The 17,066-nt window shown below is 40.5% G+C and overlaps 1 protein-coding gene across 2 annotated transcripts in view; it reads left to right on the top strand.

Annotated features, from left to right (window-relative positions):
• The window catches only part of LOC132765915 (zinc finger protein ZFP2-like), a 40,360-nt gene that overhangs the window by 1,347 nt on the left and 21,947 nt on the right, over window positions 1–17,066 (top strand). The gene's annotated exons all lie outside the window — the stretch shown is intronic.

Raw genomic sequence — 17,066 nt, 5'->3', positions numbered from 1 at the left:
TTAGATAAGCGAAAATGTTGGATAGTAAGGAGGGATTAAGAAAAAGCCCATTAAAGAGATATTGACAAGCTGGAATGTGTCCAGAGGAGGGCGACTAAAATGATCAAGGGTCTGGAGAACAAGCCCTATGAGGAGCGGCTTAAGGAGCTGGGCACGTTTAGCCTGAAGAAGAGAAGGATGAGAGGAGATATGATAGCCATGTAATAAATATGTGAAAGGAAGCCACAGGGAGGAGGGAGCAAGCTTGTTTTCTGCTTCCCTGGAGACTAGGACACGAAACAATGGCTTCAAACTACAAGAGAGGAAATTCCATCTGAACATGAGGAAGAACTTCCTGACTGTGAGAGCCGTTCAGCAGTGGAACTCTCTGCCCCGGAGTGTGGTGGAGACCTCCTTCTTTGGAAGCTGTTTAAGAGGCTGGATGGCCATCTCTCAGGGGTGATTTGAATGCAATATTCCTGCTTCTTGGCAGGGGTTGGACTGGATGGCCCATGAGGTCTCTTCCAACTCTTTGATTCTATGATTCTATGAAATGTCAAATTACGTTATGATTACGTTATGATTTTTAAAATTAAGCACCAAAACATTATGTTTTACAACAAATCCACAGAAAAGGCAGTTAAATACACTGTAACGTTATGTAGTAATTACTGTATTTACGAATTTAAAACCAAAAGAGACAAGGGTTCAAAACAGACAAGAGTTTTCCCCTTACATTAAGTCTAGTCATGTCCGACTCTGTGAGGTGATGTTCATCTCCATTTTTAAGCCGAAGAGCCAGTGTTGTCCATTCTCCAAGGTCATGTGGCCGGGCATGAATACATGGAGCACCGTTACCTTCCCACCCGAGTGTTACGTATTGATCTATTCACATTTGCATGTTTTCGAACTGCTGGGTTGGCAGAAGCTGGGGCTAAGAGTGGGAGCTCTTAGATTATATTATATGTATATACAATTATATTATATTATTATCATAGCACAATATTAGTATTACAGTAGAGTCTTGCTTATCTAAAATCCACTTATCCAACGCTCTGTATTATCCAATACAGTCCAGGGTGGGAGAAAGAAAGGACCCTCGTCTGTTTTGGTGTTAAATTCGTAAATATAGTAATTACTACATAACTTTACCATGTATTTAACTGCCTTTTCCGTGGATTTGTTGTAAAACATAATGTTTTTGTGCTTAATTTTAAATCGGAATGTGATCATAACATAATTTGACATTTAATGGGCTTTTTCTTAATCCCTCCTTATTATCCAACATTTTCGATTATCTAATGTTCCACTGGCCTGTTTATGTTGGATAAGTGAAAACTCTACTGTATATATTACTATATTGTACTATACTGTATATTATTAGTAATATTACATGTAATATATAATATGCAATAATATACTATTGTTATATTATATATGTATGCCATAATATGTATAATACATTACCAGTATATAATACTAATAGTATCATATAATATATTATACTATAAGTTGTAGTATATATAATATATTATATTATGGGGCTCCTGGTGGCACAGCGGGTTAAACCGCTGAGCTGCTGAACTTGCTGACCGAAAGGTGGTAGTTCGAATCCAGGGAACAGGGTCAGCTCCCGCTATTAGCCCCAGCTTCTGCCGACCTAGCAGTTTGAAAACATTCAAAATGTGAGTAGATCAATAGGTACCGCTCTAGCGGGAAGGTAATGGTGCTCCATGCAGTCATGCAGGCCACATGACCTTGGTGACATCTATGGACACACGCTGACTCTTCAACTTAGAAATTGAGATGAGCACCAACCCCAGAGTTGGACACGACTAGACTTAATGTCAGGGCAAACCTTTACCTACTAATATATTATATTACAACAATATGCATGATCATATTCCAGAAGCATTCTCTCCTGACATTTCACCCACATCTTCGGCAGACATTCTCAGAGTTTGTGAGGTCTGTTGGAAACTAGGCAAGTGGGGTTTATATACCTGTGGAATGCTGCTGGAACATGGCCATACAGCCCAGAAAACTCACAGCAACCCAGTGATTCTGGCCATGAAAGCCTTCGACAACACAAGATAGGATCTGTAGGTTTGTTCTTAAATTGAATTTGTATGTAATTGGAACGTGTATGTTTAAAAGTATAACTCCAACCAAACATCTATATTTTTGTACATGTAAGGTAGAGTCTCCTTCTCTGGAGATTTTAAAAGACAGCTGAATTTGTAAGTCAGAACAGGTACATTTTTAAATGTAACTCCAGCTGTGTGCGCGCAAGCTTTAGGTATATAGGCTTTGGGATGGTTGCTGTCTGTGCCCTGTTCAGAAGATTGCATCTCACTTTCTCTCCCTGTGATTTTTGGATTTTGAAAAAAAATGGCTTGTTGTGGAAACAAGGATAATAATAATATATATATTTTAAAAAACTTTATTTACATGCTGCACTATCTCCCCGAGGGGACTCAGGCAGTTTACAACAGATAACAGCAAACATTCAATGCGGTAAGAAGTCGGACAAAGACAAAAATAACCAACCCTCAAATCCCAAAAACAAGTCCACATCTAAATAAAAAATAATAACACATTTATCAAAAATTAAATTGTAAACATAAAAATGTACAATTTCATAACCAAAACTTAGGGAGGGCAAAACAGGAATCTAAACAAGATAATTTTTTTTAAAAATGGATGATTGATGGTAAAGCTGCATAGGAGACTTTTCCCCATTCCAAGAGTGACTTTCCTTTCTGAGGGATAGATTTCTCCCACTTCTTGTATCTCACCTCCGTTTTGAACTATGAGTCCTATGTAAGTTGGATGTTTGTAACTCAGGGTCTGCCTGTATGAATGTGTAAGTATTTCATTTACATCTTCCCTCCAAACAATTGATTGTTTTATTAATGTTGTGTTATTGATGTTATTTGATGTATTTTGGGCTTGGCCTCATGTAAGCCGCACCGAGTCCCATGGGGAGATGGTAGCGGGGTACAAATAAAGTTTTATTTTATTATTATATTATAAGGACCAACCAGAGCAGACCCTGCTTAGCCTCCAAGATCAGTCTACATCTGGCACCTTTAGGAAGGCAGTTGCTCGTATCAAAACTTGTGTGTGCTTTCAAATTGCCTATCAGCTTGTGTCAGGACTTTGCTCTTCTTTGGTCAGACTTCACCTGGTATAATGTTGCGTCTGGTTATGACCCACACATTTCAACAAAGATATGAAAAGGTTAGAAATGGTCTAGAGAAGGGTGACTGAAAGTTCTGGAAACCATGGTTTCTTTAAAGATCTGGGTCTGTTGAGCTTGGAGAAAAGAAGATTGAGAGGGGACAAGATAGTCATGTTTCAGTATTTGAAAGAATGTCACTTTGAGGAGGGGGCAAGCTTGTTTCTGCTGCTCTGGGGACTAGGACATGGAACAATAGATTCAAATCGTAGGAAAATAATTTCCTCCTAAACATTACCAAGAACATCCTGACAGTAAGGTCTGTTTGACAGGGGAATGTGCTGCTGCCTGGGAGTCTGGTGGAGTCTTCTTCTCTAGAGGTTTTAAACAGAGGTTGGATAACCATCTGTTGGGAGTGCTTTGACTGTGTGTGCCTGCATGTTAGATTGGATGTCCCTTGCAGTCAGTCTCTTTATGACTTTAAGCTTAAGTCCTACCATGTTTCTTTGGGATACACTCATCCTAGGGAATCAGTATGAATCTTCCAAGGTAGAGTATTAGTGGTGGGTCTGTAAGTGACTGTGGAAACCTATTCTTGTGCACCAGTTGCGCCCCGTACCTTGGAAGTCTGATCTGGCCACAGTGGTCCACGCTCTTGTTACATCCCGAATAGATTACTGCAACGCACTCTACGTGGGGTTGCCTTTGAAGACTGTTCAGAAACTTCAATTAGTCCAGCAGGCGGCAGCCAGATTACTCACCGGAGCGTCATACAGAGAGCATACCACCCCTCTGTTATGTCAGCTCCACTGGCTGCCGATCCAGTTCTGAGCATAATTCAGAGTGCTGGTTTCGACCTACAAAACCCTATATGGTTCCGGCCCAGCGTATCTGCCCGAACGCATCTCCTTCTATGTCCTGCCTCAGAGTTTAAGATCTTCTAGGGAGGCCCTGCTCTTGGCCCCACCTCTATCACAAGTGAGGTTGGTGGGGACGAGGAGCAGGGCCTTCTCGGTGGTGGCCCCCTCACCTGTGGAATTCACTCCCCGGGTAATTAGGTCATCGACATCCCTCCTCTCTTTTAGAAGGAAATTAAAAACATGGATTTGGGACCAGGCTTTTGGGTAATCTGGCAGATAGACTAAAGACAAGCAACAACTAGAATTGATGGATTTGACAATGTGGAATTGAATTTACGGATTCTGAGCTGGCAAACGTTGAGTACTAGATTGGTTTTTGGATTATGATGTATAATTTTTATCTTATAGTTGTGCTGGAATCAAATTGTGCCTTTTGTAAGCCGCCCTGAGTCCCCCCTGAAGGGTTGAGAAGGGCGGGGTAGAAGTACGAGGAATAAATAAAGTATTCTGGATCCGCAGGGTTCTTTCACAAGGAGAACATTGTGGAAGGCGCAGTCATGACAAGGGTTTGCCTGAACTGCCTTCCTCTTGGCATGTTTCCTCCCTTTCACCCTCTATTTGCACGTTTTTGAAATTCACATCACTGTTGATAACAGCTGACCTCCAGTTCCAATGCTCAGGGCCAGGGCTTTCCGTCTTCAATCTCAGATTGCCATTAATTGTGTTATGAAACATTTTGTCTAGACTTGAATAATGATTCTAGTGAATTTTCTTTTTCATTCAGGCGTTTTCTTGCATAAGAAAAGTAACTCCAGATACTAATGAGAGTAAATATTTTTACGGCTCTGGATTGACCTAGGCCCCTTCCACACAGCTGAATAAAATCCCACATTATCTGCTTTGAACTAGAATATATGGCAGTGGGGACTGAGATAACCCAGTTCAAAGCAGATATTGTGGGATATTCCATGACTCTATGGAAAGGCCTCCAGTTGTCTGTGTTTATTCCACATTTCTTAAGATTAGCTTGAAGCCTGTCTTTAAATCTCTTTTGTTGTCCACCGACATTCCATTTTCCATTCTTGAGCTGAGGATAACGTAAATGCTTTGGGATACAGGGAAGGGGCATTTGGCCAATGTGGAATACACTATTACTATTTTGTATGCACACTATTACTATGTTGTCTTGGTTTAGTAATTTGCTTTTAATACTATGTTCATGTATACTGTGTGATGGATGTTTTTCTTTCCATCCACTGATATCAGTTGCTCGAACTGAGCTTTGTACTGAGATATCTCATTCGTTAGTAATGCTTATCTTTGCTTTGGTGGATTGATGAGTTTTCTGAGGGAATGGCTTTTCTCATGGAAGACTTGGAGGGGGATTTGCTTTTTACCAAGGCATTTTCAAAGTAATAATTGTGGGTCCAAATTCTGCCTTTTGGAGATTGTTTAATCAATTAAATGTGTGATTTCTATTCTGTATCAATGCCTTCTGGGAAACCGAAAGTAATAATAATAGTAATAATAATAATAATAAAATAATAATTTTTAATGTATACCCTTTCCCTTCTCCCCAAAGGGACTCAGGGCGCCATACAACAAATAACAATACAAAATTATGAGCATACATGATAAACAACAATAACAATAATCAAGTTATCATTTAATGCAATTTAAAATAGCATAAGCATTAATAAGAGTTTTAAAAACTAATATTTTTAATATATTTTTGGATTCTAAATTGTACATTTTTATTTTTATTTTTTAACATGGTTAGCCAATTTGAGTCTCTTTTAAAAGAAAACAAGATAATAATAATAATAATAATAATAATAATAATAATAATATACTAAATGACTCTCGGAAGATTTTGGGAAGTCCCACCACATTGGTTGGGTGGTTGGTTTTTCCCCCCTCTCTCTATCTTCTCTACTCTTTTCTCTTAGATACACAAATGTTTTCACCCTCTTTTGCTGTAAATAGGAAAATTGCACAACAAATATCAATTTTAAAAATAAAATAATAAATACTAAATGAACAATTATCTTCAATCTCAGATTGCCAATAATTGTGTTATGAAAACATTTTGTCTAAACTTTAATAATGATTCTAGTGAATTTTCTTTTTCATCCAGGCGTTTTCTTGCATAAGAAAAGTAACTCCAGATACTCATGAGTGTAAATATTTTTACAGCTCTGGATTGACATAGGCCCCTTCCACACAGCTGAGTAAAATCTCACACTATCTGCTTTGAACTGGAATATATGGTAGTGAGGTCTCAGATAACCCAGTTGAAAGCAGATATTGTGGGATTTTCTGCCTTGATATTCTGGGTTACAGTATATGGCTGTGTAGAAGAGCCCTAAGGCCCCTTCTACACTGCCATATAATCCAGTGCAAAGCAGATAATCTGAATTTCATATGTCAGTGTAGAAGGGGCCTGAGAGAAAGGATCAGAATAGTGCAATGTCTTGAGCGTTGGTCTGAAAGTGCAATCACACTGCAGAATTAATGCAGTCTGTCACACCTTTAACTGCTGTGGCTCAATGCTACGAATTCATTGGAATTGTAGTTTTACAAGATTTTACAGTTTCTCTGGAAAAGAGTGCTGGCGCCTCGTCAAACTGCGGATCCCAGGATTCCATTTCTTTGACCCCTGGAAGTTAAAATGGTGTCAGACTGCATTCATTCTACAGTGTAGATGCAGCCTGAGGCAATGAATGTCCAGCTGTGGGTTTGCCATTTCCTGTCTCTGAAATATAAACTACACACAGGCCTGGGATTTGATTGCAAGCTCCCATTCAAAAGTACTATCCAGGGCTTGGCCTCCAAATCAGATCAGATCTGGTGCCTGTAGGCTAGGAAGGCTTTCATCTCAGGGTCCTTCCACACAGCCATATAACCTACAATATCAAGGCAGAAAATTCCACAGTATCTGCTTTGAACTGGGTTATCTAAATCCACGCTGCCATATATTCCAGTTCAAAGCAGATAATGTGGGATTTTATTCAGCTGTGTGGGCCTCAGAATAATCAGGTTTGTATTTCTTCAGTGAGGCTGCTTCTGCACTGATAATATAATGCAGCTAGAGATTGACTTAAATCAGTGGTTCCCAACCTTTTCTTCACCACAGACCTTCTTTTAAATACGTTTTTTGTCTGCAGATCTCCAAGACTTAACTCAAGATTTTAGGCACTAGACTGCATTAAATAATTATTTCCGTTTTCTCATGAAAATCCTTCAAATTTAAAGAGAAGGGGATATAAGTTAGTCTGTTAATACACATACTCCTGTTATAATATTTTGATTAAAACAATTCCATCGAAATGTAAAATACAGGGAGTACCCAAGTTACAAACATCTGACTTACATATGTTTCATAGTTAAGAATTGGGAGAGGCAACAGGAAGTGAGAGGAAATCTACGCCTAGGAAGGGGAAATCACTCCTGGAAGAGTTGTCATGGGGCAAAGGTGTCTTCACTGAAGCTTTACCATCAATCCTTCTTCCCACAACAAACCACATCTTCTGAAGAGGGGCACAGGCATCAAAACAAACACCACAGGGGTATCTGTCTTTCTCTATGCTACCCAAAGCTAAATTACAGGCTGTCTATGAGTCTCTTTACCATTTCAATGGCAAAGAGACTTCATGAAGCAGTGTTTCTCAACCTAGGGGTCATGAAGGAGGTGTCTGAGGAGTTACCAAAGGTAATCAGAAAACACAGTATTGTTCCTTTTCCCTTGACTTAACCACTTGGCTAATTTGAAAGCTTCTTTTACAGCAGTGTTTCTCAACCTGGGGGTCATCATAAGGGGGTGTTAGAGGGGTCACCAAAGACCATCAGAAAACACAATAATTTCTGTTGGTCATGGGGTTCTATGTGGGAAGTTTGGCCCAATTCCCTGCTCAAACAACTTAGCTAATTTCAAAGCTTCTTTAGAGCAGAGTTTCCCAACCTGAGGGTCGAAACGGCGGGGGGGGGGGGGGGTCATGAGGAGGTGTCAGAGGGGTCACCAAAGACCATCAGAAAACACAATAATTTCTGTTGGCCATGGGGGTTCTATGTGGGAAGTTTGGCTCAATTCTATGCTTTTTGATTGTAGGCGAACTATTAATCCCAGCAAATACAACTCCCAAGTGTCAAGGGCTATTTCCCCCAAACTCTAGCAATATTCATATTTGGGCATATTGAGTATTGTTGCTAAGTTTGGTCTGGATCCATCATTGTTTGAGTCCACAGTGAGTCTATGGATGTAAATGAATTCCAACTCTAAAAGTCAAGGTCAGTGCCCACCAAACCTTCCCAGTATTTTCTGTTGCTCATGGGAGTTCTGTGTGCTATGTTTGGTCCAATTCCATCCATCGTTGGTGGAGTTCAGAATGCTCTTTGATTGTAGGTTAACTATAAATCCCAGCAATTGACAAAATCAAAATACCAGTATTCAGATTTGGATGTATCAGGTATTTGTGCCAAATTTGGTCCAGTGAATGAAAATACATCCTGCATATGAGATATTTACATTTCGATTCATAACAGTAGCAAAATTATAGTTATGAAGTAGCAACAAAAATAATTTATGGTTAGGGGTCACCACAACATGAGGAACTGTATTAAGGGGATCTGGCCAGGGTGACCCATGCCTTAGTCACCTCTAGACTGGATTACTGTAATGCACTCTACGTGTGGCTGCCCTTGAAAACGGCTCGGAAATTTCAGATGGTCCAATGGGCGGCAGCCAGGTTGTTAACCGGAGCTCCTTACAGGGAGTGGTCAACCCTCCTGTTTAAGGAGCTCCACTGGCTGCCATTCATTTTCCGGACCCAATTCAAGGTGCAGGTTCTCACCTACAAAACCCTGAGCGGTTTGGGACCCGCCTACCTTCGTGATCGCATCTCTGTATACGAACCCACACGATCTCTTCGATCATCTGGAGAGGCCCTGCTCACGCTCCCACCTGCATCGCAAGTGATTGGTGGGGACGAGAGAGAGGGCCTTTCGGTGGTGGCCCCTCGACTCTGGAACTCACTCCCTAAGGACATCAGGCATGCCCAACTCTGGCAGTCTTTAGGAGGAGCTTGAAGATGTGGTTGTTCCAGTGTGCCTTCCCAGAATAATGATCCCATAGTACTTTGTCCTCCAAAGCACTTTATATTGTTTTAGGTCTGTTTCCCACAAACTGCCCCATCACTTTTCGCCCATGTCCAGTATTATCTTTAATTTTAATTTCATTTGCCCTACCCATAGATTTTAAAGTGTGTTGTCCTATTGATAATGCTTATGTTATTGTTTTATGGTTTTTAAATTGCTTGTATTGTTGTTATTGCTTGTATTGTTGTATTTTGGGCTCGGCCTCATGTAAGCTGCACCCAGTCCCCTGGGGAGATGGTAGCGGGGTATAAATAAAGTGTTATTATTATATACTATTATTAATGCAGCATTAGGAAGATTGAGAATCACTTCTTCATCATCATCATCATATTTAATTACTTATTAATCGCCCCTCCATCCGAGAATGCTCTAGGGCGATTTACAAGCTAAATTGTAAAAGATAAAATACATTCCCTACAGTAACACTTAAAAATGTCAGTGTTCCTAACTTACATTCAAGCTCAACTTAAGAACAGAACCTACAGAACCTATCTTGTTTGTAATTTGGGGTCTGGATGTAATGCTATGAACACTATAATAATAGTTAATAATTTAATCCTTCCTGGACCATGATTGCGAGCCGCTGATTTAAATGACCCGGTTTTGTTGTGCGGCACGGACACAAACATCCTAAGAAGCGATTTCAGGCTGTAATGGTGGCCACAGAATCCACTAATTGCGGATCAGGGTGTAGGACATTAGAACAAAGGGGCAGAAAGCAAGCGTCCTGATGGGATTTATGTGGTTTTCCCCTCTGGGTGGGAGGAGGGGGTAATTGTTTATCTTCTGGCCAGATTGTCTGGGGTTTTTAAAAGTGCGTCAGCCCTGACAACTGCTCTGCGTTCTTTATCTTTGCATGGGATATAATCCGATCAGCTGCAGCGGATTTTGTGGCTTATCCCAGACTATCTGGCGAGGGTTTTTTTTTTTGTTTCAAACCTGCTGTTTCTGGCTTAGTGCATTTTGAGGTGGGGGTGTGTGTGCATTTTGTGGTCAACCCAACCTTGAGCTGGCTTATCTGCAATATAATGTCTATGTAGATGTACCCTGAGTCAGTCCTGCTTAGATCTAGCAATTGGACAGAGGGATGAAGTTTTCCCTAGAAACCTTTGTTCCATGAAGGACAAAAATGAGTGAATGGGCTGTGTGTATATGTGTGAGTGTCTGAGAGAGAGAGAAAGTTGTTGTTTTTTGGGGGGTGGAGGATTGCATCATAACAACCAATTGAATAAACACATTGAGACTGTTGCCTTCAAGCTATAAGTGCTTTGAATGCAATTTTCTTGCTTCTTGGCAGGGGGGTGGACTGGATGGCCCATGAGGTCTCTTCCAACTCTATCTATATAAATAAAAATGCAATGTTCGTTTGTGGGATTAACAGAACTCAAAAACCACTGGACGAATTGACACCAAATTTGGACACAAGACACCTAACAACCCAATGTATGTCCTTCACTCAAAAAATTGATTTTGTCATTTGGGATTTGTAGTTGCTGGGATTTATAGTTCACCTACAACCAAAGAGCATTCTGAACCCACCAACGATAGAACTGAACCAAACTTTCCACACAGAACCCCCATGACCAACAGAAAATACTGGAAGGGTTTGGTGGGCAGTGTCCTTTGGTTTTGGAGTTGTAGTTCACCTACCGCCAGAGAACACTGTGGACTCAAACAATGATGGATCTGGACCAAACTCTACACGAATACTCAATATGCCCAAATGTGAACACTGGTGGAGTTTGGGGAAAATAGAATCTTGACATTTGGGAGTTATAGTTGCTGGGATTTGTAGTTCACCTACAATCACAGAGCATCCTGAACCTCACCAACAATAGAATTGGGCCAAACCTCCCAAACAGAACCCCCATGACCACCAGAGTGGGCCACAGCAAGGCGTGGCAGGGGACAGCTAGTGATTCTATAAGTCAGTTAATGGTGGCGTTTGGAATGGAGACCGCAGCACCTGGGAATTGCTTGTAGTCTCCCATCCAAGTTCCAACTAGGGGTATTCCTGCTGTTTACTCATTTGGCAACTCAAATAAAAATAAATCCATATTCAATTGTTTTCTTGCTTTTTAAAATCAGATTGTTGTTCCTTTTCCCTGCTCAAACAACTTAGCTAATTTCAAAGCTTCTTTTAGAGAAGAGTTTCCCAACCTGGGGGGCGAAATGCCGGGGGGGGGGGGGGTTGCCAAAGACCATCACAAAACACAGTATTTTCTGTTGGTCATGGGGGTTTTGTGTGGGAAAGATGCCCCCCTTCTATCATTGGTGGGGTTCGGAATGCTCTTTGAGTGTAGGTAAACTATAAATTCCAGCAACTAAAATTCCCAAATGATAAAATCAACCTCCCCACCCCCACCCCACAAGTATTCAAATTTGGGTGCATGTGGTATTTGTGCCAAATTTGGTCCAGAGAGTGAAAATACATCCTGCATATCAGATATTTACATTACAATCACTAATCTAAATTAGGGTGATGAAGTAGCAAGGAAAATAACCTTATGGTTGTGGGTCAGCACAACATGAGGAACTGTATTAAGGGCTCACGGCATTACAAAGGTTGAGAACCACTGTTTTAGCGGCATTCTGCCTCTTTCTCAGTCACTTTCATACACACATTTTTTGCTATATACAAGGAGGAATATTTCTTTTTAATGTGGAGAGTTTGGTTGAGTTATGGCTGTGTTGTGTATTGAAAGCAGGCTCTTTGTTTGTATGAGTTGAGAAGAGGCTTGCTTGACTGCTTGCTCCTTAAGGTTTTATTGTTCTAGTGTGAATAGCTTTCGGTCTTCAGCCTCAGCAACTTATCTCAGGAGGGAGGGGCATCTGCATGGAGGAAGTAGGTCAAAAGAAGTAGGTCAAAGGCTTAGTTGGGGAAAGAGCTAACTCCCACTAAGTCTCTTGGTTGGTGGAGGGAGGGGAGATAACTGCAGCGTTCCCAATTTTGATTCGCGGAGCCCTTTTGAGAATACATTTATTTGTGTGTGAGAAGAGCCTTGCTGTCTGTCCATCTGACGCTACAATTATTTTGGAGTTAGTGGCCGCAGAATGACCAAGCATCTCTTGCTACAGGAGGTGCAAAATTCAACTTGGGAAGTTACTATTCATAATGTAATTTCTAGTTTTCTTATTTTGATTCTCTTTTTTTGTTATTTTATTTCATTCTATTTTATTTGTTTTGTTTTCCTGGTTGGGAACCACTGATCTTAATAACAACAGCACCAGTTCCTGGAGCTTGTTGCATGGGAACTTAGCCAACAAGCAAGGCAAATAAAGATATTTTTGGGGTGAGAGTTTGAGAGTCACACCCCTAGTTTTGTTCCTTTCCTTGAAGACTGCGAAAATGGACAGTGAGAGACTTCATGCAGTCGTCTGAAACAGCCGTGATATGTTTATGTTCTTGTGCAAGGATGTGGGTAGCTACCTGCTTCTCTGGAGGTTTTTCAACCAGAGGCTGGTTGGCCATCTGTTGGGAGTGCTCTATTTATTTATTTGTCGTGTCAGGGCAACCAGTCAATTGTATTACATTTCTAACAGAACAAAGCAAACAAACAGACAAAATACAAAATTTGTGAGTTTGGTAGGTGATTAAATGTCCTTTGACCAGTAGCTGGCCACTTGGAGTGCTTCTGGTGTTGCTGCAAGAAGGTCCTCCATTGTGCATGTGGCAGAGCTCAGGTTGCATTGCAGCAGGTGGTCAGTGGTTTGCTCTTCTCCGCACTCACATGTCGAGGATTCCACTTTGTAACCCCATTTCTGAAAGTTGGCTCTGCATCTTGTGGTGCCAGATGTTCTGATGGTGTGTTTCTGTCTGACATAATTGGGTTAGACTGGATAGCCCTTGAGATTTCTTCCATTAGTATGATTCCATGACCATTTAAGTAAAAAACAAAACTCTTCTCTTACAGATTTACTAAAAAATAGCCAGGCAGTCTGTATACAGTTACTATATATATTGCTGTTGGTGCATCCTTTCAAGTTATTTCTCACTTATGGTCACCCTAAGATGGTGCCAGGACCATGGGGCAAGACAAGGATGATGGGAAGGACGGTTGCCTCCCAGCAGCAAAGTCTGAGCCCATAGTGGATGAACAGCCTTATATTACCTCACTACCTCTGAGGATGCTTGCCATAGATGCAGGCGAAACGTCGGGAGAAATGCCTCTAGAACATGGCCCTATAGCCCGAAAAAACCCACAAGAACCTAGTGATTCCAGCCATGAAAGCCTTCGACAATACAGCCTTATATTACTTAGAGAGCTAGTGCTAAACAGGAGCCAGCCCCTTCAGAAGCTGCTGAATGTGGGCAGAAAGGATTGCTCCCTGCCCAGTTACAACTCAGAGTAGACTCAATTCAGCTGCACAAGTCAAAGAGATTGGCCCAGAAGAAGAGTGGCCAGCTGTAGGACTCATGGCTGGAAGCAATCGCCCTGTATGGAATGTTTCAGCCAGTAATCTTGACCTTTGTACTTTGGACCTTGGACTTTGTGTGTGCTCCACGTTCAGACATTTGGTGAGCCTCCTATTAGTGACCTTCAGAACTGACTTTTGGACAGTTCTTCGTGCCTTGGACTCTGCTTGGACTATTGCTGTTGTTGACCACAGGCTGTTTGACTACTCTTGCAAGGAACAGCTGCAGCTTTCTGACAGACAGCCATCCTCCAACTGTGGCCCTCCAGCTGTTTGGGTCTCCAACTTCCAGAAGTCCTAACCAACTTGTTCAATGGTCAGGGTCTGGAGAACAAGCCCTATGAGGAGCGGCTTAAGGAGCTGGGCATGTTTAGCCTGAAGAAGAGAAGGCTGAGAGGAGATATGATAGCCATGTATAAATATGTGAGAGGAAGCCACAGGGAGGAGGGAGCAAGCTTGTTTTCTGCTTCCCTGGAGACTAGGATGCGAAACAATGGCTTCAAACTACAAGAAAGGAGATACCATCTGAACATGAGGAAGAACTTCCTGACTGTGAGAGCTGTTGAGCAGTGGAACTCTCTGCCCCGGCGTGTGGTGGAGGCTCCTTCTTTGGAAGCTTTTAAACAGAGGCTGGATGGCCATCTGTCAGGGGTGATTTGAATGCAATATTCCTGCTTCTTGGCAGGGAGTTGGACTGGATGGCCCATGAGGACTCTTCCAACTCTTTGATTCTATGATTCTATGACTGTATAAAGTTAACTACCATATATACTTGAGTATAAGCTGACCCAAATATAAGCCAGTGCACTGCAAAAAACTGGGAAAACGTATTGACTCAAGTATAAGACGAGGGTGGGAAATGCAGCAGCTACTGGTAAATTTTAAAATAAAAATCGATATCAATAAAATTACATTAATTGAGGCATCAGTACGTTAAATGTTTTTTAATTTATTTACTACATTTATATACCGCTTTTCTCCCCCTATATTCCAACATTATAAAGGCAAAATTCAGTGCCGTACATACATGTGAAAACCAAAAGATAAGAGCAAGACAGTAACACATAACTATATATTAACCTAACCAAATTAAAATATAAACATAAAATAACAATTAGACATCTATATAAATAAAAATGTAATGTTCGTTTGTGGGATGAACATAACTCAAAAACCACTGGGGGAATTGACACCAAAGTTGGACACAAGACACCTATCAGGCCAACAAGTGACCATTACTCATAAAAACACTGAAAAGCACAGCAAAAGAGACTTGAAAAGCCAAAAAAATAAAAATAAAAACACATTACAATGCATGTGCAAAGTCATATATATACACAAACACACATATACACAGACTGGGCCACAGCAACATGTGGCAGGGGATGGCTAGTAAAGCATAAAAATTAAACATAGATAATACAATAACATTTATATTAAAGCCTACCAACAAACAACACAATTTAAAAATAGTTATTAAAATGCCATCCAAAATCAAGTCTGTAATTGTTTATTGGTCCATTTATTATTATCTTATTACACTACGAGCTTTGCTGTCCAAAAGCTTGGTAACATAATCACGTTTTTACTTTCTTCCTGATTGTCAGGAGGGAGGGGGCTGTTCTAATTTCACTTTTTGAATATTTACATAAAACTGTAATTTAAGATAAGACTGTCCCACTCTGATTCAACCATTATTCTAACCTTCTTCAATGTAAATGTGCTTAGGTATCCTTCCAATAATAATAAAGAAAAATAATAAATGTAATAATAATAAAGAAAAATAATAAATGTAATAATAATAATAGAGTAAAATGATGTAAGTGTAATAATATCAATTACAGAATAAAATAATAAATAACCTTGACACAAGTATAAGACGATGGAGGCTTTTTTCAGCCTAAAAAAGACTTACACTCGAGTGTATATGGTGTGTTGTCCTGGCATTGAAAGCCTTGCATGCCACATTAAATGATGTGGCAGGCTGGATCCAGCCCCTTGGGCCTTGCATTTTGACATATGTGGTTTATCTTAACAAGAGGTTGTCACTATATTTCTTACCTAGGAAGGAAGAACATTGCCTTCCCTTTCGGTGGCCAGTCTGTTGCTCTGTTTTAGGAAGGATGTATGACCAGCCCGGAGCCATGCCAAGTGAGACCAGTGTTTCAGAGAACAGTCAGTGGACACTAAAAAAAAATGTGAAGCAGAAATGGCACAATCAAGTTATTGTCAGAACTTGTCTAAACAGGCAAAACAAATAAATTAAAATTGATACTTGTTTCCAGTGCTAGCATAACACACTAATTCATTTCATTTCACCTTGACCCTTTACCCTGTAATTTTATGAAAAAATCTGGATTATGTGTGCCTGCAGTTTTGGATTGAGTAAGAGGCACAGATAGTATCCTTTCAGCAAAGAACACTATTTAATTTTGTTTTGCTGGCGTACTTTACTATTATTTGAAGCTGAGTCTGTGCACACAATTGCGTATCAATGCAGGTTGAGTATCCCTTGTCTGAAATGAATACAACCAGAAGTGTTTTGAATATTTTTGAATATTTGCTTTTATATCATAAGACACTTTGAGGATTACACCCATGTCTGAACATGAAATCCATTGCTGCTTCAATATACTTTAGTTGCATATTCTGAAGAAGGAGCCCCCAGTGGCGCAATGGGTTAAATCCTTGTGCTGGCAGGACTGCTGACCAAAAGGTTGGCGGTTCAAATCCAGGGAGCGGGTTGAGCTTCTTTTTGTCAGCTCCAGCTTCTCATGCGAGAAACTTCCCACAGAATGGTGACACATTTGGGGGTCCCCTGAGCAACCTCCCCGCTGACAGCCAATTATGTCACACCAGAAGCGACTTGCAGTTTCTCGAGTCGCTCCTGACACACACACACACACAAAATAGCCAGAAGGTAATTTTATACACAACATTTGTAATAATTTTGTACACGAAATATAGTGTGTGTGCATTGAATTGCCAGAAATCCAATGTGTCACTATCTTAGCAGTCTATGTTAGACAGTTGGGGAGTTTAGGGTATATCAGATTTCCAGATAAGAAAATATATACCCTATAATAAGTTTCTTACATTCTCATAGAAAAGTCAGTAGTTTTGTTCACGTTTTAGAAAGTCAGAGGGTAAAAGAATGACAGTAAAGTTGCTTAACTCAGAGTTTGGAAAAAGGAAATTTCAGACCATAGGTTTTGCTCTTTAAACCTTCATTCTCATTATAAGTTGTCAGAGGTTCAGAAAGGTCTCTTTGAAAGAAGTGGGGGAAAGAAATTGTTTACTTGATTTACTTGCATTATTTAGGATAGGAGAAAATGAGACAACGTGAGGAGGAGAAAGGGATCCCACAGCAAGTTTTGAATCATAGATTGATAGCCTATGGAAAAGACCACCAAGGTTACCTAGTTCAACCCCTTTCTGCCATGCAGGAACACATAGTCAAAACACTTTTGACAGAT

This window comes from Anolis sagrei, chromosome 2 (assembly GCF_037176765.1).
Source record: "Anolis sagrei isolate rAnoSag1 chromosome 2, rAnoSag1.mat, whole genome shotgun sequence".
Classification (NCBI taxonomy): domain Eukaryota; kingdom Metazoa; phylum Chordata; class Lepidosauria; order Squamata; family Dactyloidae; genus Anolis; species Anolis sagrei.
This window is presented reverse-complemented; position numbering and strand designations above follow the sequence as displayed.